General features: G+C 43.6%; 1 protein-coding gene across 15 annotated transcripts in view; it reads left to right on the plus strand.

The window, feature by feature from the left end:
* ASPRV1 (aspartic peptidase retroviral like 1) overlaps positions 1 to 26,100 on the plus strand; it is a 115,138-nt gene that overhangs the window by 70,357 nt on the left and 18,681 nt on the right. For 3 of the 15 annotated variants that reach the window (XR_005529725.1, XR_005529727.1, XR_005529728.1), the window contains 3 exons: positions 4,620 to 4,967; positions 6,079 to 6,157; positions 6,729 to 9,927. The exons of 10 other annotated variants lie outside the window; for them this stretch is intronic. The gene's annotated coding sequence lies outside the window, so the exon portion shown is untranslated. Of the gene's footprint in view, positions 1 to 1,638; positions 1,714 to 2,030; positions 2,155 to 4,619; positions 4,968 to 6,078; positions 6,158 to 6,728; positions 9,928 to 26,100 lie in introns of those variants that run through there. 2 more of the 15 variants (XR_005529726.1, XR_005529729.1) reach the window with 2 other exon arrangements.

Genomic DNA, 26,100 nt, shown 5'->3' on the forward strand with positions numbered 1-26,100 from the left:
TAGATCTGGGATTTGAACCGGGCAGTGAGGTCCCTGTGTAGATGCTGTGCAGCTGTGCTAATATAGCCATAGAATACATTTGAAGAAACTCTTGGGTTAAAATAAGTGCATATTAAGCTTTAATAGTGCTAAATGGTCAGGAGGTTGTTTTATGAAAGGAGCAGTATGTTTCTTTTCATAAGTGCAGAGCCCACTTGTTTCCTGAGAAGAGAGGGGCTGCAGAGGCTCCTGTGCCCAGAGTCCTCACTAGGTTAAGGGCATTTTTTCTGTCATGGCCAAGGCTTTATCTCTGAATCCTATCTGGCCTTCTTGTCTCTGGGCTCAGCAGGGCTCCCTCTAATTAAGGCTACAGACACAGGCTGCCAAAGAAGTCAGTTCGTTGACTTTGTTTCTCTCTGCACCCTCTCAGTCTCTCAGGGGTGAGGTACCGCCCAAATAGAATGCTGCCTAGGCCTCAGTTTCCCGTTCCATTTGCAAGGAGAGAAAATGGCAGCCACCTAGAGATTGGGAACTGACTGCTCTTTACTTCCCCACCTGCAGCTCCTGTATCAAACCACAAGGGGCCCCATCGTGGGACCTCTAGGCCTGGATCCACACCAGACCTGCTCAGTGTGTGGCATAGCTTCTCTATGGCAGTGACTTTTTTTTTTTTTTTTCTTAAGTAAGCTGTGTGCCTAGCGTGGGGCTTGAACTCATGACCCCGAGATCAAGAGTCTCAGTTTCCACTGACTGAGGCCAGCTGGGTGCTCCCATGACAGTGGCTTCTATAGGACTAGATCAGTGGTTCTGAAATAGGGCAATTTTGCCCCTACCCCACTATCAGGGGACATTTAGCAATGTTTGGAGATAGTTTTGGTTGTCACAAATTGGTATTGGAGAGCTGGGGGGGTGGGGCTATTACTGGCATATAGTGGGTAGAGAGAGGCCAGGGATATTGCTAAACATCCTACAATGCACATAACAACCACTCACAGAAAGACTTATCCAGCCCAAAATGTTAATAGTGTTGAGGTTGAGAGACCATTGGGTACAGAATGGTAGACAGTGCTCAGCACATGGCTGTCACCGTATGACTATTGCTTCTGTTAACAGTGGCAAGCACTTACGTCTTGTTCACTTGTAGCTTGTCACTGTTCTAAGTGCTTTATATCCATTAACTCATTTAATCTTCACAAGTCTGTGAGGTGAGTTCCACTATTATCATCCCATTTTGCAGATGAGAAACTGAGGTATGGAGCTGTAAAGTACTTAGCCCATGGTGGCAGTCTAGGCTTGGTCTCCAAATAGCCTCTTAGACATGGTCTCCATATAGCTTCTTACACATGCTCATGGCAAGCACTCCAGGACCTTTCTTTCACTTTGCTCCTTTTAGAACCTTGGGAGCACCAGGGATTGTTTAGATCTATACAGGGAGGGGGGTGGGGGAAAGCAGTTGATTGGCCTTTTCTCCCAGATTCTGACTCTTCCATTTCTGATGGCTTTTGTATTTCTTTTCTCCGGAGAATTTAATCAAAGTGAATACTGATCATAGAGATTGTGGACAACCGTGAAAGTTGACTTAATTGAATTTGCATGAAAAAAATCCTGTGTCTTTCCTACACTGGTCTCTCAGGGCTTTTTTGGTTTCTTGGCCTACAGGCTGGACTGCTTGGGTAACAAATTCTCTTAGATATGAGAGCAAATTTAATCACTTAGGAGGACAAGGAGGAGCTGGTAAGTCAAACTTGGGACACCAGGGACACAGGACTGTTCTGATTAGGTCCATAGTTTTGATGAAGGGAGTGCTTTTCCAAAGGAGTCCTCCAACAGCCAAGATGGGAAGTTGTAAATGGGGTGAGGGTGGCAGAAGAAGTGGGAAGGGATATGTTGGATCAAAGCCAACTTCACACCAGAGGAAATACTGGATCATTAATTGTAGGATGCCCATAGGATTGTCTTTGCCTTTGGGTGTGGGGGCAGTAACCTATGCTTTAAACAAACAGCCCCATCACTCAACAGTAATTAGCAGCAACAGTAAACATCTTCAACAGGACCAGATTGACAGGTGTCCCACAACATGCAGCCTCAAACCTGGCCTGGAGCTGAGCTTGAATGTCACACCTATGGAGCCAATCAGTCCATGCCCAGGCAGTTCACAGGGCCATGGGCACAGAGGTAACATGTTCTTTCTTGGGCCATTTGCCAAGTACTTTCTATGTACTAGGCTCTGTAAGACACAGACCTTACCCATGGTCTAGAGAATTGAAGAGACAAGATTAAGTTTGAAAAGTTAAACAGGAGCATAAGAAATACCATATATGTCACATGTAAGGGATATAGATGCTCAGAGTCAAATGGGAATCCTGGACAGGAATTCCCTGTCCAGGGGGATGGTAGAGAAGGAGGTCTATATCATACCACTGAGTTTTTTGTTTTTTTTTTTTTTAATTTATTTCTGAGAGAGAGAGAGAGACAGCATGAGCCGGGAAGGGTCAGAGAGAGAGGGAGACACAGAATCTGAAGCAGGCTCCAGGCTCTGAGCTAGCTGTCAGCACAGAGCCTGACATGGGGCTTGAACCCACCAACCGTGAGATCATGACCTGAGCTGAAGTCGGACGCCTAACCGACTGAGCCACCCAGGCACCCCTACCACCAGGTTTCTTTTAAAAATGGGAAACACAAAGAACAAAGAAGGAAATAAGGAATCATAGTAATAATCCTAGACACAGGTCTATATTATCATTACTGTTTTGGTTACATGCCTGAAGATCTTTTTTTGTGTGCATATATATGGATGTATATATACCCTTAACATTTCATTACAGTATGAGTTCACATTGTACATACTGTTCTGTGACTTGCTTTTTATACTTAGCAATACGTTGTAAATGGTTTTCCTTGGCAATAAATAAACTTCTTATAGATCTGTAGTATTTCAGTGTGTACCTACCATGATTTAACTATACCCTTATTATTGCTCCTTAAGTTCCTAATAGCTGTGGCTTATATATAATACTGACTTTGTGTACATCCATATTTTCATCTTTAGGATATAGTCTTGAGGTAGAATTGCTAGATTGAAGAATATGGACATTTTCAAAGATTTTGATACATTTTTCCCAGTTGCCTTCCAGATGTATCAACTTAGGCTCTTACCCCAGTCCTATGAGAGCATCTTTTTGACTATCCTTTCCAGTATTAAGGTATTATTATTTTTTAAAAAATTGCAAATTTGATCAGCAAAAACAGTATTTCCCATTGTTGCTTCTTTATTTTGCTTTCTTTTTTAAAATTGTTATTTTATTACTTGGACTCTTTTTACAGGCCAGTTAGTTATTGGTAATTCTCTTTTGAAGAATTGATTATGTGCAGTTTTCTATTGGTATATTCTTTTTTTTTTCATTTCATTTGTGCAATATTTTATTAGTTTTTAGTGTAGGTTATTATTTTTTTTGTCTTTTTGATTTATAAGAGAACTTGATACCTATTCAGGCTATTAACTCTTTGTCTTTTTTTATATAACAAATACTTTATCCTAGATTGTCATTTCCCCTTTAGTTTTGTTCACTATTTAAGCATTCATAAATCTAAAATGTCCATGCAATCAAGGTAGTCTTTATAGGCTTTCCGAACCACTGGGCTGGAGGTAGGGGCTGTGACTGGAAGCCAAGAGGCCCACGGGCAATCCTTGAGCTGGTAACAGGGGTGGCAGGATGAGGCCCTCAGTGGGGGCCAGTCTGGAGAGGATCAAGCTGGACAGATTCAAGATAGAATGTAGAGGTGGCCAAGAAGTGGTAACCTTGGAAGGGGGAGAATGTGGAAGGAGCAGGAGGAGTGTAGGGTGATTCACAGGGTACTGACCTGGTTGGCAGAGTGAGCAGGGGGAGGATGAGCCAGAATCAGGAATACATGAAAAGACAGGGATGGGGGACAGGGGCAGAGATTTTTTTTTTAAATGTTTTACTTATTTCTGAGAGAGAGAGAGAGAGAGACAGCGTGAGCAGGGGAGGGTCAGAGAGAGAGGGAGATACAGAATCTGAAACAGGCTCTAGGCTCTGAGCTGGCTGTCAGCACAGAGCCCTATGTGGGGCTCGAACCCATGAACCGTGAGATCATGACTTGAGCCAAAGTCCAGACACTCAACCGACTGAGCCACCCAGGCGCCCTGGGCAGAGATTGTGTAATTGTTGATGGAGGTTCCTGGTAGAGGGAACTTGGTATTTGGATCTCTAGGCCTGGCCTCTGTTTCTCTTTTGTGTCAGGCTTAGAAAGGCTGTATCTGCTACAGAATTACATATTCATATAAATTCTCAATACTTAAATGGTTTCTTTTTTTTTTAATTTACATTTCATTCTTTGTCTAGATGGAATTTGTCATAATTTGGTGAATTGTGAGAGTTAAGGATTTAATTTCTTTTTCCTGGTCAGTAATAATTAAAATACGTATCCTTAGCCTCCTAGTGTGAAATACTGATTGCATCTTACAGTACATTTCCATTTATACCTGGGATTCTCTGTTCCAGTGAATTGTCTGTTCTTACTGTCTGTTTTGATCACATTTTCTTTAAATATATCTTAGGTGCTAGTGTAAGGTATACCTCATCACACTGCTTTTCTCAGACTTTTCTTTGTTCTTTTAGGATAGACTTCAAAATCAGTGTGCCAAGTCCCCCTCCCTTGGACTGCACAGTGGAGCTGGAAACATGAGTGATCCCATTGGAGTCCTTTGTAGTCATAAGCACCAACCATACCAGGAGCTGGATTTGATGGGGCTGGACTTTCTTCTTGATGCAGAAATCACATGGCCCTTTAAGGAAGAAACCCCTCACTGCCATTGACTTCCACTTGGGGGCATTCCACAGTCTGTGACCCAAAGACAGTCCTGTGGACCTTCAGAGCTCCCGTGGCTAGCCATATGCTCTCCACTGTAGCCAAGCCATCCTATACTGGGGATTTCCTGTCCATCTTGCAGGGGACTCTGCCTTTAGGTAGTGCCCTCTCCAAGCCTGATCTCCTCTAAGGATTTCTTGTGGGTTAGCTCTGGGGATCTTTTCTTAATCTGTTCTTAAATGTGTTATTCCAGAAAGAATTCTTCATAATCACCAGCATTGTGATGACTTTTTCCTAGTTTCTTCTGTGCATGCCTGTTTTTACCTATTTCACATTTTCTTGGGTCTTTCTTTTTATTTTATTTCTTTTTTAAAAAAAAATTTTATTTATTTATTTTGAGAGAGGGAAAGAGAGAATCTCAAGCATGCTCTATGCTGAGCATGGAGCCCAATGCAGGGCTCAGTCTTACCAATCGTGAGATCATGACCTAAGCTGAAATCAAGTGTCAGACACTTAACCAACTGAGCCACCCAGGCACCCCTTTATTTTACTTCTTTATTTATGTAGCCCTTTCTTAAGTGACTTTTCCAAGATTTTTAAAAATATATTTCGAGAGAAAGAGAGGGAGAGAGAGAATCCCAAGTAAGCTTTGTGCTATCAGCCTGGAGGTGAACTCAGGGCTTGATCTTACAAACTGTGAGATCATGACCTGAGTGGAAATCAAGAGTCGGATGCTTAACTGCAGGCGCCCCTCAGGATTTTTTTATTGAGTAATGAATGTACAGTAAATTCACACATCTCAGTGAATTTTTATAATGTGTACACTCAATTAACCACCACCCTGATCAAGATATTTCTTCCTTTTTTTTTAATATAATTTATTGTCAAATTGGCTAACATACAGTATGAAAAGTGTGCTCTTGGTTTTTGGGGTAGATTCCCCTGTTTCATCACTTAATATACAACACACAGTGCTCATCCCAACAAGCGCCCTCCTCAATGCCCATCACACATTTTCCCCTCCTCCCCCCTCCCCCACCCCCCGATATTTCTTGTAGCATTAAGAAGCTGTGGTGGGAAGTTGGATGGAGAAGAGAATCAAGAGTGTGTCCTCAAGCTCCCATCTTTTTCTGGAACTTTCTTTAAAGAGCGTTAAGGAAGGAGATACACATCAAGTCATGTCTATACAGTGGTGTAGAGAGCAGAATGGTTAGGAGTGGTGGGTCATGCTCTGGTCCTGCCTCTCACTATGACACTTTTGTGCCTCAGTTTCAACAACCGTAAAATGGGAGTGGATGATAGCTCCTACCTCACAAGGTTGTCATGAAGATGACATGAGGCAGTACATGTAAGTACACAAAAAATGTTAATTGTTGTTTTTGTTATTAATAATGAGGAGGAGGAGGCAGTGGTTCTTAATGAAGGGTACACATCAGAATCACCTGGAGCACTTTCGCAAAACACACGTGCTCAACCTGGCCAGATTGACTGAGTCAGAATCTATATTTTAACCGCCTCCAAGTTACTCTATTGCTTATCTGTGGTTAAGAACCTCTGGGCTAGAAGGGGCTGTGACTGGAAGCAGGAAGACCAAGGATGGTCCCTGTGACAGTGAGAGCTGGAGAGGTTCAGAGCTAGGCAGATTCACAGCAGAGTGGAGAAGTGGCCAAGATGTGGTGACCTTGGGTGGGGAGCAAAGTAAGAGGGGGAGGAGTCTGGGATGACTCATAGGGTGCTGACCTGAATGAACGATGGAGTGAGCAGGTGGAGGATGAGCCAGAAGCCAGATACAGGAAACAGGGTAGGGAAGGCAGTGGGCCAGAGATTGTTAAAATTCACCTTGTGATTGCTGATGGAGGCTCCTGGTAGAAATAAGTTAGTATTTGGGTCTCTAAGCCTGGGTCTATGTTGTTTTTCAGAGAGTCATTGGTGTGAAGGAGACAGAGCCATGGACCTGGTCATAGAGCAAATACAGAAGGCAGAAGAGGGCCAAGTTCATAGGCATCCACCGCTGGGAAGGCCTGCATGCACTTCTTCTTACTCCTTACCTAGAAGTAGAGAAGTGCTTGTTTCTCATGCAATAACCCCCTTGGTGAGGACTGTTGGGGCATAAACTCTCACTTGAAGATGAATAATAACTGTGGGTCACTTCCTCACAATTCTCAAAGTTTTCTACATCCCCTGATATAGGAGTTTATCCTTACTCTTCAGTATCCTCAGACAGCACATTTGGCTACGGCAGTGTCTTATCTTCTGACTTCCCTTCATCCCTTGTGCTGTCACGTATACTCAGTCTATGGTGGATGGCTTCTTAGACTCTGGCTTTCCTAGGCTGTTAATATCAACCAGTTACTCTTTTAAGCCATCCCAGTATCTCTCCTAGAGACATTTGCATTTAGAACTATGGCTATAGTAGAAATAATGGAAGTTGTTGGATTCCTGAGGGAAGGCAGTCCTGGAATAAATTAATCATTTGCTCATTCTAGAACATCCCTGTCCAGTAGACCTTTCTGCATTGATGGAAATGTTCTGTGTTATAAAATTGAGCCTATTGAGTGTTTGAAATGTGGCTATTGTAACTGAGGAACTGGGTTTTTCATTTTAATTGATTAAAAGTTAAATTTATAAAGATAAAAGAAAAGTAGGCACTATTACTGGATCAATGAGAGAGAGGGGCACTAGGCCTGAAACCCCACTTGACTCCCCCACTATCACATGTCCCCCAAAGGTAACTTTGTAAATGGCTATTTGGAATCAAATCAGCTTTGTTTCTTCCACCCCTCTAGCCTCAGCCCCTCAGTTTGCCTCCCTCAGAAGGCAGGTATCTATAGCTATGCCCTGTAGGCCTTCCCAGTCCTTGTTCATCTCACTCCTTCTTACCATAGTACACTGCCCATCCCTTTCCTTCTTCCATGCTGCCCCCTCCGTATTCCTGCTCAGGCCACAGCAAACCTCACTTCCTCTAAGAAGGCTTTCCTGACTCCTATGCCTTCCAGGTAAGGCCATTTTTAAGACCCTGAACAGATTCTTTTGGCTTTTTTCAGGGGTGCAAGTAGCAGGGGTGGGTGTCAGGAAGACATAGGTGTACAATGGATGTATGTTTGATCACTGCATTTCCAACTTCCTTGACCACCACTCCCTATGAGAAATATATTTCATGTCCCAGCCACCACACACACCTACATATAGAGCTATAAAACTGAAGCATAAGTTTTATAAAGATAACACTCTCACTGTGTGTGATGCACTTGGATATTTTCTCTTCTATTTATTTTTTAAAGAAAATTGTTGGTTGTGACCCACTAAACTGATTTCATAACCCAGTAATGGGTCACAACCCACAGGGTGAAAAATGCAGAGTGAGATCATTGCTCAGAACAACTCCAAACAAAGGCCGATTGACCCTGTCTAGACATCACCCACTGGGTTCCTTAAAGAGCCAGCACATGACTGCCAGTGCCATTCTGGTCTAGCTGGTGGTGCTCCATTCTCTCTGTGGAGTGTTTCAGGGTCCCAGTTGGTCATTACCATAAAGTTGCCATGGTCAGAGATGCTGTCTCAGTGCTGTGGCAGGAGGTTGAAGTCTGTACAGTGCTCCAGAAACCTGAAAGAAAGATGCCAGCTCAGTGTTAGGTATCACAAGGCTGCACATTTCATTTCTCTTGGTGAAGCTCTTCATGGAGGCAAAGCTTCCAGGCGTAGTGGGGCTCATCGTTGCTGCTCACCTGGTAGGGCCAGGGAATAACAACTAGAGTAAGAGCAAAACATGGAGCTCTGCATGCAGTGCCACAACCATAGAAACATCTTACTAGCCAGAGGATGGAAGACAAATATGTGGAAGGAACATTTCAGGTGGAATTGAGTCTTGAAGCCTCATCTCTCTTTGGACTTGGCGCCCTGAACTGAAAGTTACTGAAAATAGGACCTGCAGAAATAACTGCATCAAAATCCCTGCATCTAAACCAGGTGTATTTTAACCTTCTGAGAGCCTCATGTCTGTTGACACTTACTTAGCACACTATTCTGACAAGAGAGCCTACCTGATTTCCTAGCACCTGTAGTAGCAAAGAAACAGCCTGGAAGGGTGGTGATGGTAGGTAGTTTTAAGAGACAGACATGTAGATGGCAGGAAGGTGAAAGCCATGGGGAAGGACAGAGGAACAGTAAGGAAGTAAAGTCACATTATTGTCTAGTACCACAGAGACTACTTGTAATGACGACCACTTGAGTGGGAAAAGGATAATTTTTAAGGCATTGGGGAACTTTGAGCTATATTTTAGCAACATTTCCCTTCAAAGTGGTTAAAATACTGTTTTGGCAATTGAAGCTTCACTTTTTAGGAAAACTATTTTATTGGAACCTCAGTGTTTCTGGATAAATTCAGTGCTGTCAACCTGATCCTGATTAGGGCTAGCCATACTCCTCATGGATTTGATCTCAGGTTCACAGAGCAGACCCTCCCCACTCAGCCCTAAGTCTGACTCACAGCCTAAAATCCTTGTGTTACTGTTGGATTCCTTTGTTCATCAGAGTGAATTTGTGCACAAATAACTTTCCCATCTGAAAGCTTGCTGATAGTGGCTCCCTAATGCCCTGAAGATAGGTGTAGAGAGGACAGTCTGAGATGGACACTCCCTGGAGATGGCAGGCCTGGGTGGAGTGGCCTAAATGACCAGAGGGCAGGACAAAACCACTGGGATTTGGTCTGGAATGAGTTTTTAGGGAGTAGCAGGGGATGGGCTTGGAAGACCGAGTCCGCTCTCTTCACTGCTTTGCCTGAAGATGGACTACTTGCTGAGGCAGGGCCAGGTATCTGTTTCTTCTGTAGCCTGTCCACTCAAGGCTCCCTGGCCACCTGGTCCCCATTTCTGTTTCTGTGAGTCATCCCAAATGACTGCAGGGGTGCTCTTATCAGTGAGGCGACCTCACAGTAAAGCCAAGTATTACTGAGACAAAGATTATTTATGCCACACCATCTGAGAAAGCGAACGTTAAGTAGAAGCCAGTGGGCTTGGAGATGTGTTACACCACCAGGAGGTTTCTGTCTTAACAATAGATGATTATATAGTGTGCATGCATAATACATTACACATTCTCTTGTTGATATTTGCAAATGCTGTTTGATTACAAAATGATGAAACATTTCTCCTAATGGGGGAGAATAATAATAATAAACTAAAATAACAATATCAAAAGTCTTCGAAAAGATTTCAGACGTTTGCAGAGCCATTCATTGATGTTTCCCCAAGGCCAGTAGTGGAGTAGGGCTTGGTCAAATGGTGGTTCTAAGAAACTGCATAATAAAATTTTTTTTTCCAGGAGGAATATAATATGAGGGGTAGAGAAAAATCACCCAATTCTAACTAGTGGAAATTAGATTCTGATGATGAAATTAAAATGATTTTAACAGAGAGAAGGGTGGCCAGTAGCAACAAAAGACCAATAAGCTTAGGTTTTCCTACTGATTTTTCACATGTACGTGATATGTTGTGTGTGATACACCCATGTCAGAATGTCCAGAAGGACCGAAGTCCAGAATTATCAGTGATTGTAAAGGAAGTCTGTCCGGCACAAAGTTTGCTTGTCTGCTTCCTTATTGAAGTCTGTTGTGAGCAAGAGGATGAACAAGGCAAAAACAGGCCCTCTGTCAGGGAGAGACAGAGTGTTAATGTAAGAGGGAAAGAAAATGTGCCCTATTTCCATTTGTTTCCAACTCTGTTGTCCTTGAGAATAGTCCTCAAATGGTGGGGGGCATGATGGAGGGGGAGTAACAGAGATCATACGGAGTGAAAAGAAGTACCCAATAGTAGGGGAGATGTTAGTGGAACATCCTTAACCCCTGCCTGGGGCAAAGTCCACCTGTCTTCAAGAAATCACAGCCCAATGTGGAAACTGTCATATGTAGAGATGAGTTCACGACAGTGCAGGGTGTGGCCCCTCAGGGAAGGGGTGGGTGGGGGTGGCAGGCAGAGGCTTCCTTCCTTGGAAACCAGCTCCTGAAACCGTGACTTGGTTCTAAAGGCATCTGAGGGCTGCTGTCTGTCAGTCCAGTGCTCTCCCTGGGGGTGGCTGTGCACGAGATGCACCTGGAGCAAGTGCTAGGAGTGGCCAGGCTGGCCCGGCAGGTCCAAGGGTGCAGGGCCCCGCCCCACAGATGGGGCCTACAACACCATTCCTGAGCTTCAGGGCCCAGACACTAAAGCTCTCTGGTGTGCCTCCTCTGTGCCTGGTATTGTGCTGGGCGTTCTCCAGTGGTGTCATGACACATCATATCCTGGGAGATGGTTGGTATCAGGTCATCCCCATTTTACAGCTAAGTAAACAGGCTGGGACATTAAGTGTCTTATAAAGGGCAGAGCCAGGACTTGGAGCCAAAGTTTTCAAGGCTAAAATTGGGTGCTGTTTCTGTACCCCACCCTAGGCAAGACCAGAAGTGACTCAGCTGAGAAACTTGCCTTTGGGTGGAGATCCAATAACTGACCACCTCAACCCAGGGGAAGGGCTAGAATGGCTCTGCAAAGCCTATCCTTCCAGGTCAGTCTTCTCAGATCACTGTCCACTCATGGGACAACCCCCCACCCTCACCTTACAGAGCCAACACCTGCCTGTGAAATGCTTAGGGGACCCCTCCTGTAGAGTGGTCCTTCATGAAAGCATCTCTCAACCAGTGGTCATTTTAGAGAGGGAAGGTGGTAGTTTAGAAACATGTTTCTAGGCAGCAATGGCCTTTCCCACCTCTACAAACTATTTTTTTTGGGGAACAGTTTTAGGTTTACAGCAAGTTATGAGGATGGTACAAAGATTTCCCATATACTGTCTGGCCCTCAAACATACATAGCTGTCCCTGTCATCAACACCCCCACCAAATTGGTACATTTGTTAGAATTGATGATCCTGTGTTGTGGCCCTTTGTTCCAAACAAAATTTCATCTTAATATGCTTAAAATTGAAAACAGATAACAAAGAGAACTATTCTGTTTGAAGAGATCATGGGGAAACCTGTGCATGCCTCCTGTTTCCTGACCCCCTCCTCCTATCCCATGCAGACTCTCCAGGACCCAGATATAGTTTATGGCTCCTGCTCTGAGGTGGGAAGAAATAATGCTACTCTATTAGTGAGCTCTTTTCCCAGTCTGTGCCTCTAGAATGGAAGGTCCAGGTACCAAGTTAAAAAAAAAAAAAAAAAGATATACATAACATAAAATTTACCATTTTAACAATTTTTGACTGTATAGTTCAGGGGCATTAAGTATATTCATATTGTTTTACAACCATCACCACCATTCATCTCCAGACCTTTTTCATCATCCCAAACTGAAACTCTGTACCCCTTTAAACAATACTGCCCCATCCTCTGTCTCTCCCGATCCTAGCACTCACCATTCTACTCTGTCTCTATGAATTTGCCTATTTTAGGTTACCTCATAAGTGGAATCAAACACTTAGTATAATGTCTTCAAGATTTATCCATGTGGTAGCATGTGTCAAATTTTCCTTCCTTTTTAAGGTTGAATAATATTCCATTGTATGCATATACCACATTTGTTTATCCATTCACCTGTTGAAGGACATTTGAGTTGCTTCCACTTTTTGGCTATGGTTAATAGTGCTGCTATGAACATTGGTGTACAAATAAGTGTTTTGGTGTCTGCTTTTAATTCTTTTGTGTATTTACCCAGAAGTGGAATTGCTGGATCATATGATAATTCTATGTTTAACCTTTTAAAGAACAGTCATACCATTGTCCATGAAGATGTACCATTTTACTTACCTATCAACAATGCACAAGGGTTCTAGTTTCTCTACAGTCTTGCCATCATGTTAGGAGTTTTCATTCCCTTTTATTTTAAGTTTATTTATTGAGCTGCCTGGGTAGCTCAGTCAGTTGGAGCATCCAACTTCAGCTTGGGTCATGATCTCACAGTGCTGTCAGCTCAGAGCCTGCTTCTGATCCTCTGTCCACTCTCCTTCCCCACTCTCTCTGCCCCTTCCTTGCTGATGCTCTCTCTCAAAAATTAAAAAAGCCCAAACATTTAATTTTTTTAACATTAACATTTTTTTAAATTTATTTCTGAGAGACAGAGAGAAACAGTGTTAGCAAGGGAGGGTCAGAGAGAGAGGGAGATACAGAATCTGAAGCAGGATCCAGGCTCTGAGCTAGCTGTCAGCACAGAGCCCGATGTGGGGCTTGAACCCACGAACCGCGAGATCATGACCTGAGCCGAAGTTGGACGCTTAACTGACTGAGTTACCGAGTCGCCCCAATTTTTTTTAACATTTATTCATTTTTTAGAGACAGAGACAGAGTGTGAGTGGGGGAGGGGCAGAGAGCAAGGGAGACACAGAATCTGAAGTAGGCTCCTGGCTCTGAACTGTCGTCACAGAGCTCGACACGGGGCTCGAACTCACGGAGGATGAGATCGTGACCTGAGCCAATGTTGGACTGGGCACTCAACCGACTGAGCCACCCAGGTGCCCCTAAAAAACAAACATTTTTTTAAAAGTTTATATATTTTGAGAGAGAGAGAACATGTGAGCAAGTGAGAGCAGAGAGAGAGGGAGACAGAATCCCAAGCAGACTCTGCACTGTTAGCACAGAGCCCAACATGGGGCTCATGTGAGGTCATGACCTGAGCCGAAGTCAAGAGTAGGACGCTTAACTGACTGAGCCACTCAGGCACCCCAGGAGTTTTTAATATTTTGTTTATAGCTGTATCTCCAGAGACTAGGACGGTGCATAGCACATGGTAGGTACTTAAAAATATTTGTTGGGTTTAATGAATGGGAGGCCATCGTCTATGGGCAGCTGTACCAGGGAGCCCTCCTACCCATTAGCCAGTCGACAGAGACTTCCCCTTCTAGTCCCTTAGCTCCAGGAGAATCGCCCTTTTGATGAGGTAAGTTACCTAAAAGTGCCCACTGGTGTCAAAGAGGAAATGGTGGTACTGTGGAGATCAGTGACTCTACCATGCTGGCCAGCATGGGAGTCTTTCAGACTGTGGGTCTCAACTCACTTGTGGCTCCTGAAACCCCGTTTTTAGTGGTTAAAACCAGCATTTATGAAAAATGAAATAGAAAAAAATATCAGTGAATACCACATGGAAGAAAGAGTAAATACCATTTTGTGAAACTTTTGTTTTTAATGTACTATGTATGTTTGTAATGGGTCACAAAGAATTTGAAAAATACTGTTTGATAGGGTATGAAGCCTCTGCTTAAATAATTCCTTGTGGTGGGGAGTTTACTACCTCACAAGGAGACTTATGCTGCTTGGGTCTGCTGAAACATTGAAATATTCCTCATTCATTGAGTGAAGTCCATTCAGCTGACAGATCTTTCCTTTGAGGTCCTACTGTGTGCTAGAACCTATAATAGGCACTTGAGATGAAGAGGAATAGAGGGTGTCTAGGAGTTAATGGAGAAGACAGGTGGGAGAACAAGAAAGGGATAGACTCATCTGGGAATGGAGGGACAGGAATGCTGCCTGGGAGAGTCCAGGAAGGAGCCAGAATGAGCCTTGGAGAATGAATAGGAATTTGCTATTCTCTACTAGAAGAAAAGCATTCAGGAAAGTATGGAGATGAGAAAGGGCAGATTATGTTCAAAAAATGGCAAGTAACCTGGTCTGGCTAGAGTCCAGGGTCCCTAAGGAGGTCAGAGGTGGGGGTGGCCAACTTGCGGGCCATGGGGCAGGAGAGCAAGCAAAGCTCAGATGTGAAAAGGTCTTTGTGTCACGAGCTTAAATTTTCTAAGCCAGAGGGTTGTCTTTTGAATATTTTGAAAACAAATACTTGTCAGGATGTGTACTAGGCTCTGGGGAATTAGGGTGAATGAAACCTGAGAAGCCATCATCTCAGTGTGGGGAGCTGGTATGAAGTAAGTGGTCACACAGAGACAAATGGTTATAGAAAGTGAGATGAGCAGTGTGATGAAAATTAAGAGTCTTATGAGAAAGGGTCCTATGAGAAAGGTACCTGATTTACAGTAGGAGGGAAGGCCTCTGTGAGGGAATAATGGTTAAAGCCTGCAAATGAAGAGCCTTCTCCGCAGAGGTGGCAACATGAGCAAAGGCCATGGGCTTGCAGAAGACCCTGGAACCAGAGGCAGTTGAGAAAGGGAGGTGGGTGTGGCTGAGCCAGCTCAGGGAGGGCCTAGGGACAAGGTGGGGCAGGCCTAAAGTAAGAATTTGGGATTTTATCCCAAGGGCATTGAGGAGCCACTAGAGTTTAAGCCGGTATAGGGGTGTGTGTGTGTGTGTGTGTGAGAGAGAGAGAGAGAGAGAGAGAGAGAGAGATTATTTTTACATGAAAGGAAAAGTACATCCAAGGCAAAGATCAGAGTCAGGAGGTCTAGAAAAACAGAAGGAAGGGAGCTGAGCCAGTGATAGACTGTGGAAAACCCACCCTAGTTTTTTATGGATTCTGGAGCTTGGCTATTTGGATCTGAAGTTGGAGATAGAAGTAACAGGAGACGCCTAGAGGATATGACACTTGGGGAAGCATTGGCATCTTCTGCCAGAGGGCAGGGAGTGGGGAAGAGAATCTTACTTTATTCTTCAGGAGTCCTTTTCTTGGTTTCTTCTTACTCAGACTGGACTTCTGACTGAACACCCTGTTGCCACCTCTGCATCTTTGTCCAGGCTGTTGACCCTCCCTGGAACATCATTCCTGCTCCTTTCTCTTTCTTCCTAACTCAGGGTGGTTCATCCTTCAAGGGCCAAAGGAAGGCCCACATCCACTATAAGGCTTTCCCCACCTTTCTGACTTCCCATCCTTGCCAAGCCAAGCCCTGCACTGTCTGTGACCAGCAGGGGTGGGAAGAATGGTGTTCCTGGCATGTGTTGTGACACTGCACCTATGGGGAACCCTCTTCAGCTCCAGCTTGGAATAGGACAAAAGTCTTCTCCACTGAGTGACCTTACAATCCCCTCCTACTTTCCTGGCTCCCAGTGAGAGACACACATGGCAGGGGCCCCAATCAGTGTGTTCCAGTCAGCATGAGGCCAGCTGTGAGACCCCCAGAGGGGGTTCTGATGGCCCTCATGTCCCTCACCATCTGGGTCAAGTGGTCCCCAGGCCCTGAGTGAGGAGGGGCTGGGGACTGATGTCAGAACCACCTCCTGGGGGCCTGCTTGGTTGAAGTCTAGGAAACTCATCTCACTTCCAAGGGTGGGCTTTGCTGTTCAACACAGCTGGGCCGAGGATACCAAGGCCCAAGTTAAAGAACATTTTAGAGTCCCCACATGCACTTGCTGATCCGGGCGGCCTTGACCTGCTCCCTAGGGGGTGGGGTGGCCTTTGGTGAACAGACTGTCCTGGGCACACTTGTGTCTAACCCGAGAGGGGAAGTGGTGGTGAGAGTTCTCAATGCTGCTTTCTTACCTGCTGGGCAGCTGGGCTATGCAGGAGGACCATTCACCACTTTTAGCTAATCTGCCCCCACTGCTACCTGTCCTGGCCATGTAGAAAGTTAACCATGTGGGCAGCAGCCCAACCATGACTCCCCTCTACAAAACAGAGCCTTTTGTGCTGTGCCTTTTTTTTTTTTAATATTTATTTTTGAAAGAGACCGAATATGGGTGGGGGAGGGGCATAGAGCGAGGGAGACACAGAATCTTAAGCAGACTCCAGGCTCCGAGCTGTCAACACAGAGCCTGAAGCAGGGCTCAAACTCTTGATCTGTGAGATCATGACCTGAGCTGAAGTCAGATGCTCAATCCGCTGAGCCACCCAGGCACCCCTGTGCTGTCTTTTGATTGGGATTTATATTAGATACCCTGTTTGTTTTCTCCAGTGAAGGCATCTATGTCGCATTCGATAGGCACAACTCCCTTTGTCCCAGTCTTCACAGGTCTAGTCTAGAATGACTGCTTCCTTCTCTGAGGTGTCTCCGTGGACTCATCACACTTAATTTTCTGCATGCCACATTGTCTTTATCTTAATTCTACCCATCCCACACTTTCCTTCCAAGTGATGAAAATTCTGTCCACCATTGTTGCATGATGCTGAGGCAAATGAGCAGAAACAAATGTACTTATAGATTTATATATCTTCATGATTTCTTGGATTAATGTTACTAGCTGAGCCATGCCCAGGTCTGGATTCTATCTACCCACCTTTGCTGCGTCTCCCGTACCATAGCCTTGTGACAAAAGCCTATTTGCTTAATTGTCTTCTCCCCTAGTAGACTCTTAGCTCTCAGAGGGCAATGGCTGTTGCATTCATCCTTCTATCCTTGGACCTGGCACATGAGGTCAGGTTTTCATATGTATTTGTGGAGTGGACCAATGTATGAATTTTAAGCTTCCTGAGGGTAGAGACTGAGTCTTTCCCTTTCTTATCAATTCCACATCTCATCCTAGCTCAGAGCTGAACCAATAATAAGGCTAATAGGTTGGCTATTGGGTGGGAGTGCTAAAGAGTCACCTGGAAAAGTTTCTCAGGTCCAACTAGATTTTGATCCTCAAGGAAAAAAAAATCGCAAATCTCAATATCTGGAGTGCCTGCCAGGAAGAGGTCAGACCCTATCACATGTGAGCTGTGATCCTGGGCATTTGGAAGGTGGTGTGGTGAGGTGGGAAAAACTTGGGTAGTGAAAGAGGAGAGGGGACCATTGGTGCTCAAGTGCCAGTAACTGAAGAATTTGGTTAACTCAGCTCTCTACTCCCAACATCGAAATTGAAAAGAAAGAGGAAGAGAAGGAAGGAAGGAGAAAGAATGAACCTGGCCTTGGAAGCCAGATCAAAGTGGACCTGAATCCTCTTTTCATCTTCTTTAAATCTAGAACTCCCAGAGATGGTATTAATTTCTCTGAGTCCTACTTTCTGCATTTTTGGAATAAGAATTAAGCTAATACATGTGGTAGACCCCATACTGTCTTTGGCATATGGTAGACACTCAGTAAATAATGAGAATTATTAGTACCATAGCATCATGTATCTCAGGCTGTTTCAGTGAGCCAAACATAAGCCAAAAAAGGTCATTTATTAGAAGAATCCTAGCTCATAGCTTTGAAGAAGGGGTTGACTTTGAGGCCTCAGGAAGGCTAGGAAACTTGAGCCTGGGTTTTCAGAAAAAGGAAGGCTGCCTTTGGGTAGAGGCAGTGCCAGCCTCCTTGTGTGATTGAGACAGAGTCTCATTGGCAGGTCTGGATCCTGTGCTAACAGTCCCTCAGAGGATTGAGGGAGATGGAATTTTCCCTCTGAAAAGTGAGGTGCTGGGATGCCTGGGTGGCTCAGTAGGTTGAGCATCTGACTTAAGCTCAGGGCATGATCTCACGGTTTGTGGGCTCAAGCCTCACATTGGGCTCTGCTGTCAGCATGGAGCCTGATTCGGATCCTCTGCACCCCTCTCTCTGTCTCTCCCCCACTTGTGCTCTCTCAAAAATAAACATTAAAAAAAAAAGAAAAAGTGAGCTGCTCTATCCAGCAGAAGGGAGGGGAGACTGCAAGACAGGCAGAACTGTTGACTATCACACATGACACTCCTCCTCCGTCCTCAGCACCCACCCCACCCTTGTGGTCATGTAGGCCTGCTAGGTGAGCCAAACTATGTAGCTACTACTTCCTCCACCTGCTTTGTTCAAATTCCTCCAAAAGTTTTTAATTTCAACACATTCTCTGCCTGGCCCAGCCCAGCCACGCCCAGAGCAGGAGGGTGGCATCTTTACTCAAGATGTCTTTACTGCCCATTCTCCTCCCTGATCCTTCTCAGGAGTTCCAGGCCCAAATCCTCATCTGCTCTTTACAAAGTTCTATACACCCTACAGAAAAGAGCCTTCGGCCAGTTTTTAAATTTTCATTTGGTTTTTCCTACCTTTTCAACATTGATTCTTCTTTTTACTTTATTCTTGGCCCAGTCCTGCAAGAAATGCATTCTTAGGAAGGCTGCTGGGAGATCTTGGGTTTCCAGTAGGATGAGAAGGCTCAACTGAGACAAATAGAAACAAGTACTGAGGATTGCCAAGTTCCCTCAAGTACTGAGCTGTCCACGGGGCCAGGGGAAGGACTGACCTCCTAACTTTGCCAGTCCTTTCTGCTTTCCTCCTCTCCCCTTTTCTGCTCCAAGTATTCTACAACAGCAATGTCATCTACTCAGGGTATCTAAAGGCCTCTAGGTGTGAGGGACACTCTTTGGAGGTGTAAGATTTCATGGTGACTAGTCTCAGGCCCACTAAGGGAGAGAAGCAGGCCTACCTTCTCAGGATTGATTAATTATTTGCCTTTGTGACCTGTCTTCCCCTTTCTCCTAGAGGATTCCTAGTGCCAGTGCTCTGATACTTTGCCAAGTCTTGTCCATTCCAGGAGGTTTTGTCTGCTGCAAGCCTGCCCCTTCCCCTTGCCCCTATTAAAAGCTTCTCTTTTTTGTATCTTTTGTCTTTTCAGACTGCTGTATGTTAGATCAGTTAATTTCCACAGTTGTGGTATGTTTAAAATCCCAGAAAACTTGTATTTTATAGGGGAGATATAAGAGGACAGAGTGTCAGTTTCAAAGGGTAACTCTAAGGGTTAACTTCTCATTGTGGGGTCCCCCTGGGTAGTGTAGCTCTAGTGCTTAAGGGAAGGAGTGAGGGAAGGACAGACAGACAGATGAATGAACTGGTGAGGAAGGAAGGAACTGATGGGGCAGGGGCGGGGGGGTGGGTGGAGATTCACAGTTACAATCACCTTCTGAGGATTCTATCCACCACATAAATGGATGGCTTCCTGCTCTGCATACACAGGCCTGGCTTGGGGGGCAGACCAGTTGGACTCTTCCAGACTGAGCATCATTTAAAGGTAAGAAAACAGTTTTTTGAAAGAAAATTATGAGAAGCAGTGAAATGTGGCATTTTGATAGGGGATTTTTTTCTCCCTCCCTCCCTCCCTCCCTCCCTCCCTTCCTTCCTTCCCTCCCTCCCTCCCTTCAATATAATCACAAATCACAAAATTCACCCTTTAAAGTATACAGTTGAATGTATATTCTCAAGTGTACAACCATCATCACTAATTGCTTAACATTTTCATCACCCAAAAAATAAACCTTGGACCTTTTAGTAGTTATAGACTATCCCCTAGCTCCTGGCAACCACTAGTCTACTTTATGTTTCTGTGAATCTGCTTATTCTGAACATTTTGTATAAATGGAATCCTGTAATAAATGGCCTTTTGTGTCTAGTGTCTTTCACTTAATGTTTTCAAGGTTCATCCATGTTGTAACATGTATCAGTACTTCATTCCTGGTTAGTGATGAATAACATTTCATTGTATGGATATACTGCTTTTACTTATCCTGGTGGATGTGTAGATTGTTTCTACTTTTTGGCTAGTATAAATAACATTGCTATGGACATTTATGTACAGGTTTTATTGTGGTTGTATGTTCTCAGTTTTCTTAAATATATACTTGTAGTGGAATTGCTGGGTCATAAGATAATTCTGTGCTTAAATTTTTGAGGAAGTACCGTGGGTTGGGGATTTTTGATACCTTTTTTTTCATGGATTATAAACATATGTTCATGGGGCACCTGAGTGACTCAATCAGTTGAGTGTCCAAGTCTTGATTTCAGCCCAGGTCATAATCCCAGGATTGTGGGAACAAGCCCTGCACTGAGCATGGAGCCTGCATAAGACTCTCTCTCTCTTTCTCTTGCTGCTCATCTCCCCGACTTGCACTTTCTCTCTCTAAAAATTAAAAAAACCCACTGTATGTTCATTGTAGAAAATTTACAATGTATACTAATGTACTCAGAAGAAAATTAGATTCTCTATATGACCCATTAATAACTACTTTTAATATATTGGTATATTTCTTATTTATGTACATCATTTAAAAATTGTATTGAGATTAAAATAGATACAGTTTTATGCCTTAATTCTTTCACTTTACTTTCTATTATAAGCATTTTTCCATGTCAACAAATATTATAATATTGTTTCTGACCACATTCTGTCATCATTTGATGCATCACAGTTTACTTAATTAACTTGCTATTTTTGGACATGTAGATAATTTCCACATTTTTGTGATTATCACAGGTGGTGCAGTATCTTTGTATGTAAATGTCCATCTACATCTCTGATAAGTTTTGTGTTTTTTTAAGTAGGTGTTTTTTTAATGTGCTAGGTGTTGTATTTTTTTAGTTTTTTTTTGTTTTTTGTTTTTGTTTTTTTTGTTTTTTGTTTTTTAGGTAAGCTCTATGCCCCCAACATAGACCCCAAGATCAAGAGTTGTATGCTCTACTGACTGAGCCAGACAAGTATGCCATCAATCTGTGATAAGCTTTGAGATAAAATCCTAGAAATTGAAATTTCTAGTAAAAGAATGTAAACATTTTAAAAATAAACCTTTTGTTTTGAAATAAATTTAGATTTATAGGAAAGTTGCAAAGATAGTACAGGGTTCCCATATATCCTTCACATAGCTTCCTCTAATATTAATATCTTACCTAACCAGAGTATATTCATCAAAACTAATAAGTTAAGATTGGTACATTACTATTAACTAAGCTCCAGTGGGGGAGGGGCAGAGAGAAGGAAGAGAGAATCTCAAGCAGGCTCCTTAGTACAGAGCCTGACCTCACAAACCAGGAGATCATGACATGAGCCAAAACCAAGAAACAGATGCTTAACTGACTGAGCCACCCAGGCACCCCCGAGTTTATTTGGCTTTTATTAATTTTCTTACGAATGTCCTTTATCCATTCCAGGATCCAGTCTGGGATACCATGTTGTATTTGAGCATGTGAATATTTTTAAGGGTTTTGATGTTTGTGTAGGAAGATTGTGTCAATTTATATTCCCACCAGTAGTATAGGGGAAAGACTTTGCCAACTTAATAGGTATTATAGCAGCAATAATAATGTGAATAAAGTGGGCATTTCTTTTTTCTTTTTTTAAGTATATGAATATTTTATTAGATAATGTATGCATGAAGTTAAAAAACTTCATAAATGAGAACATGTAAATGATATGATGCCAGCTACAGAAATAAACATATAGTTTTGGAAACAATGTGTTGTCACTATTTTTACTTTTTTAAAATTTTTAATTAATTATTTTTAAACATTTATTTTTTTGAGTAATTTCTACCCCCAACGTGGGGCTTGAACTCATGACCCCAAGATCAAGAGTTGCATGCTCTACCCACTGAACCAACCAGGTGCCCCTGTCACTTTTTAAATATTGTTCTTTCTGGGGTACCTGGGTGGCTCAGTTGGTTAAGTGTCCGACTTCAGCTCAGGTCATGATCTCACCATTTGTGGGTTTGAGCCCCCTGCCAGGCTCTGCTGACAGCTCAGAGCCTAAAGCCTGCTTCAGATCCTTTGTCTCCCTCTCTCTTTGCCCCTCCCCCCCTCAAAAAATGAATAAACATTAAAAAAGTTTTTAAATACTGTTCTTTCTGGATTTTTTTCTTTCTTTTTTAATTAAAAATTTTTTAAATTTAATTCCAGTATAGTTAACATACAGTGTTATGTTAGTTTCAGGTGTACAATACAGTGATTCAACAATTTCATACATTACTCAAGATAAATGTACTCTTACTTCTCTTCTATTTCATCCATCCCCTCCCACATGTCGCCTCTGGTAACTGTCAGCTTGTTCTCTAGAGTTAAGGCTCTGGGGTTTGGTTTGCCATTTTTTTTCTTTAGTCATTTGTTTCTTTCTTTGTTGAGAGAGAGAGAGAGAGAGAGAGAGAAAGTGCACATGTGGAGGAGGAGCAGAGGGAGGAGCAGAGGGAGAGAGAGAGAATCTCAAGCAGGCTTCATGCCCAGCACAGAGCGACACAGGTTTGCTCCCATAACCGCGAGATCATGACCTGAGTTGGCGCTCAAAACTGAGCCACTCAGGTGCCCCTGCTCATTTGTTTCTTAAATTCCACATATGAGTGAAATCATAATGTATTTGTTTTTTTTTTTGATTGACTTACTTCACTTAGAATTATACCCTCTAGATTCATCCACATTGTGGCAAATGGCAAGATTTCATTCTTTTTTATAGCTGAACAATATTACACTGTGTGTATATATATATATATATATATACCGCATATGTTACAATATTATAGTTGAACAATATTACACTGTGTGTGTATGTATATACCACATACATATATTATATATACCACATACATATATTTTATATATATAATATATATATTTATATATATAAATATATATCATATATTTTTATATATATATAAATTAATATATTATATATATATATACCGCATCTTCTTTATCCATTCATCTATCCATGGACACTTGGACTGCTTCCATAATTTGGCTATTGTAAATCATGCCACTTATAAACAGCATGTATCCCTTTGAATTAGTATTTTTCAGGTAAATACCCAGTAGTGCAATTACTGGATCATAGGGCAGTTCTATTTTTAACTTTTTGAGGAACTGCCATACTCTTCTCCACAGTGGCTGTACCAGTTTGCATTCTACCAACATTCCTTTTTCTCCACATTCTCACTAACACTTGTTATTTTTTGTGTTTTTCATTTTAGCCATTCTGACAGATGTGGTTTTGATTCATATTTCCCTGATGATGAGTGATGCTGAGCATCTTTACATTTGGCTGTTGGCCACCTGTACGTCTTCTTTAGAGAAGTGTCTTTTCATGTTTTCCGCCCATTTTTTAAGTTAGCATTTTTTAAATGTTTATTTTTGAGAGAGAGGGAGAGAGTGTGTGTGAGCAGGGTAGGGGCAGAGGGAGAGAGAGACAGAGGATCTGAAACAGGCTCTTTGCTCTTTGCACAGAGCCTGCTGCAGGGCTCGATCTCACAAACCGTGAGATCGTGACCTGAGTCAAAGATGGATGGTTAACCAACTGAGCCACCCAGGCACCCAGTGAGCATTGTTCTTAATAATTAAAGAAATTTTATTTTAATTTTAGATAATGTGAGCTGGAGAGATGGGCCAAGGTTTTGGGAGGGTGGGAAGGGAGAGAATGAAGCCCAAGTAGTCTCCATGCTCAGCACAGAGCCTGACATAGGGATTGATCCCACAACCCTGGGATCATGACCTGAGCCAAAATCAAGAGTTGGAAGCTTAACTGACTGAGCTGTCCAGGCGTCCAAGTTGAGCATTTTTTAATGTCTAGTGGGTTTACAGACTTTTTTCATCTGTCTGGTAATCACTTATACTTTTTGTTTTTGATTTCCCAGTCCTTAACAGGGGTTTTTGTCAATGTCTAAGCTTTTAGCTTCCATTCAAGCTGACATACAGCTAGTGTCAGGTAAACACCTAGAAAGTCATCACCGTATCCTGCAAAGTCACCAAGGCAGTGTCACCAGGAAGGGCAGGCCTGCCAGATATTCCCTGCAGGCCTTGTTTCTCCTGAAGAGGCCTGCCCTGGGCTATGGAACCTGGGTGACAGTGAGGTGTGTTCTCTGAGAGAGCAAGCTCTGTTAGTGACCTAGAGGCCAGCTGTGTACAAAGAGTAGTACAGGGTAGGCAGTGATGTAAAGAGTGCTGTCCAGGAGTCAGGAGAATGGGGATTTCATCCTGGTTCTTTTACCACCTATGTGAACTTGAGCAAATCTGGTCATTTCCTTTTTTTCATCTGGCTCTTTTTTCATCTGGATGGACTGTTGTGAAGCATTTGTAAAGCACTATACTGGTGGGTGATATGGTTATAGGGAATGATGTCAGGAAGGAGACTGAGCAGTGCCTTATGTGGATAGTATGAATCTCAATTCACTATCCCAGGAGGACGAGAAATGCTCCTAAGATTGACTCAATTCAAATCCTGAGCTCCCATCATATTGATGGGGAGGAAATTCTATTGCTGTCATTTAGGCCCCTTCCTGATAAGGGTCACCCCGGAATCCAAGAGGTTCATGGTACCCAGGAAAGGGGTATTTTTATTGGCTGTGCTCTCTCTCATGGGCCCAGGTGGGCTGTGAGGCTCAGACTCTGCCCTCAGGCCATGCCTGAGGCTTTGTGTCCAGGACCCTATCTCCCCACCTCTGAGGCCCACAGCTCTTTGAAGGTGTGGGGCACTGGTCTAGATCCTCTTCCTATGCCCCAAGGTCCCCCTTCCCTCTCCCCTTTCATTTTCTCCCTCCCAGAATGGCCTTCAAGACACTCCTCTGAGTCCCAAGAAGCTCAGTCTCAGGAAAACAGATGCAAAGGGGAGAAGAGCCCAGGGGTGACTTCTGTCTAGTTATGAGACTCAAAAGAGGACATCCAAGACTTTCTTGGAATGAGGAGGCAAAGAAAAAATACAGCCATCTAAAAAAAAACTAATATCTGAGAAAATAATCTGGCCACACGGAGAAGAAATTGGAAGATATGTCCTCTTACCCAAATACTGTCACAAACCTGTGATGTGTCCTCAGGCATGTCAGACATTGTCTCTGAGCCTATTTCCTCAGCTGCGCAGTGAGGGGATGGGTTACATAACCTCTAAAGCAGCCCTGGACACTCACCATCCCAGAGTCTTCCTGGGAGGGGGCAAGGTTTGCTTTTATTTTTACATTGTTGACCTTTCCCAGTCACTATCATGAGGCCTGACCAGGTCCCCTTTACCAGCATTGCTGACGGGTTTTCCCTGAGGCCTGTTTTTGGTCTAATCTATGAGGGTTTCTCTTGTAGCTCTGTGTAATCATCACAGTAAATATGAGCTAGCTCTGGGCTTGGCCTGAGTGCTCTCTCTGCATTACCTCATTCAGTCTGATAAGTTTCATTTCATGAAAGACGAAACAGAGGTCAAATAGCTTTCCCACAGCCACATGGAAGGTGACGGGGGCCAGAGCTGTCCTGATTCTGAAGCTGAGCTTTCTTTTTTTTTTTTTTTTTTTTTAAAGGTTTTATTTATTTCTAGGGGAGAGAGAGAGAGAGACAGCGTGAGCAGGGGAGGGTCAGAGAGAGAGGGAGCCACAGACTGAAACCGGCTCCAGGCTCTGAGCTGGCGGTCAGCACAGAGCCCGACGCGGGGCTCGAACCCACGAACCGCGAGATCATGACCTAAGCGAAAGTCGGACGCTTAACCGACTAAGCCACCCAGGCGCCCCTGAAGCTGAGCTTTCTAGCCCACTGCCTTATGTCCCCTCAGGGATGCAGAGGGGACCAGAAGGCAAATGTCCTGGGAAAACTCTGTGACCATCCTCAGAACTAGCCTAGGAAAACCCTCCCTGAAACAACTTCCAGATTCTTGTGTATTCCTGGGTGCTAAAGAGATGGAGAGAGTGTTAGGAGGAACACAAGAGCTTCCTCCCTAGGGTTCTCTGGGGATGAGAGTAGGCTTTCTTCAGTTCTGAGGGTGCTAACAGGACTAAGGCCCAGGACCCTGGCTGCGTGCCA

Source organism: Hyaena hyaena, unplaced genomic scaffold (assembly GCF_003009895.1).
Source record: "Hyaena hyaena isolate Hyena2069 unplaced genomic scaffold, ASM300989v1 scaffold_158, whole genome shotgun sequence".
Taxonomy (NCBI): domain Eukaryota; kingdom Metazoa; phylum Chordata; class Mammalia; order Carnivora; family Hyaenidae; genus Hyaena; species Hyaena hyaena.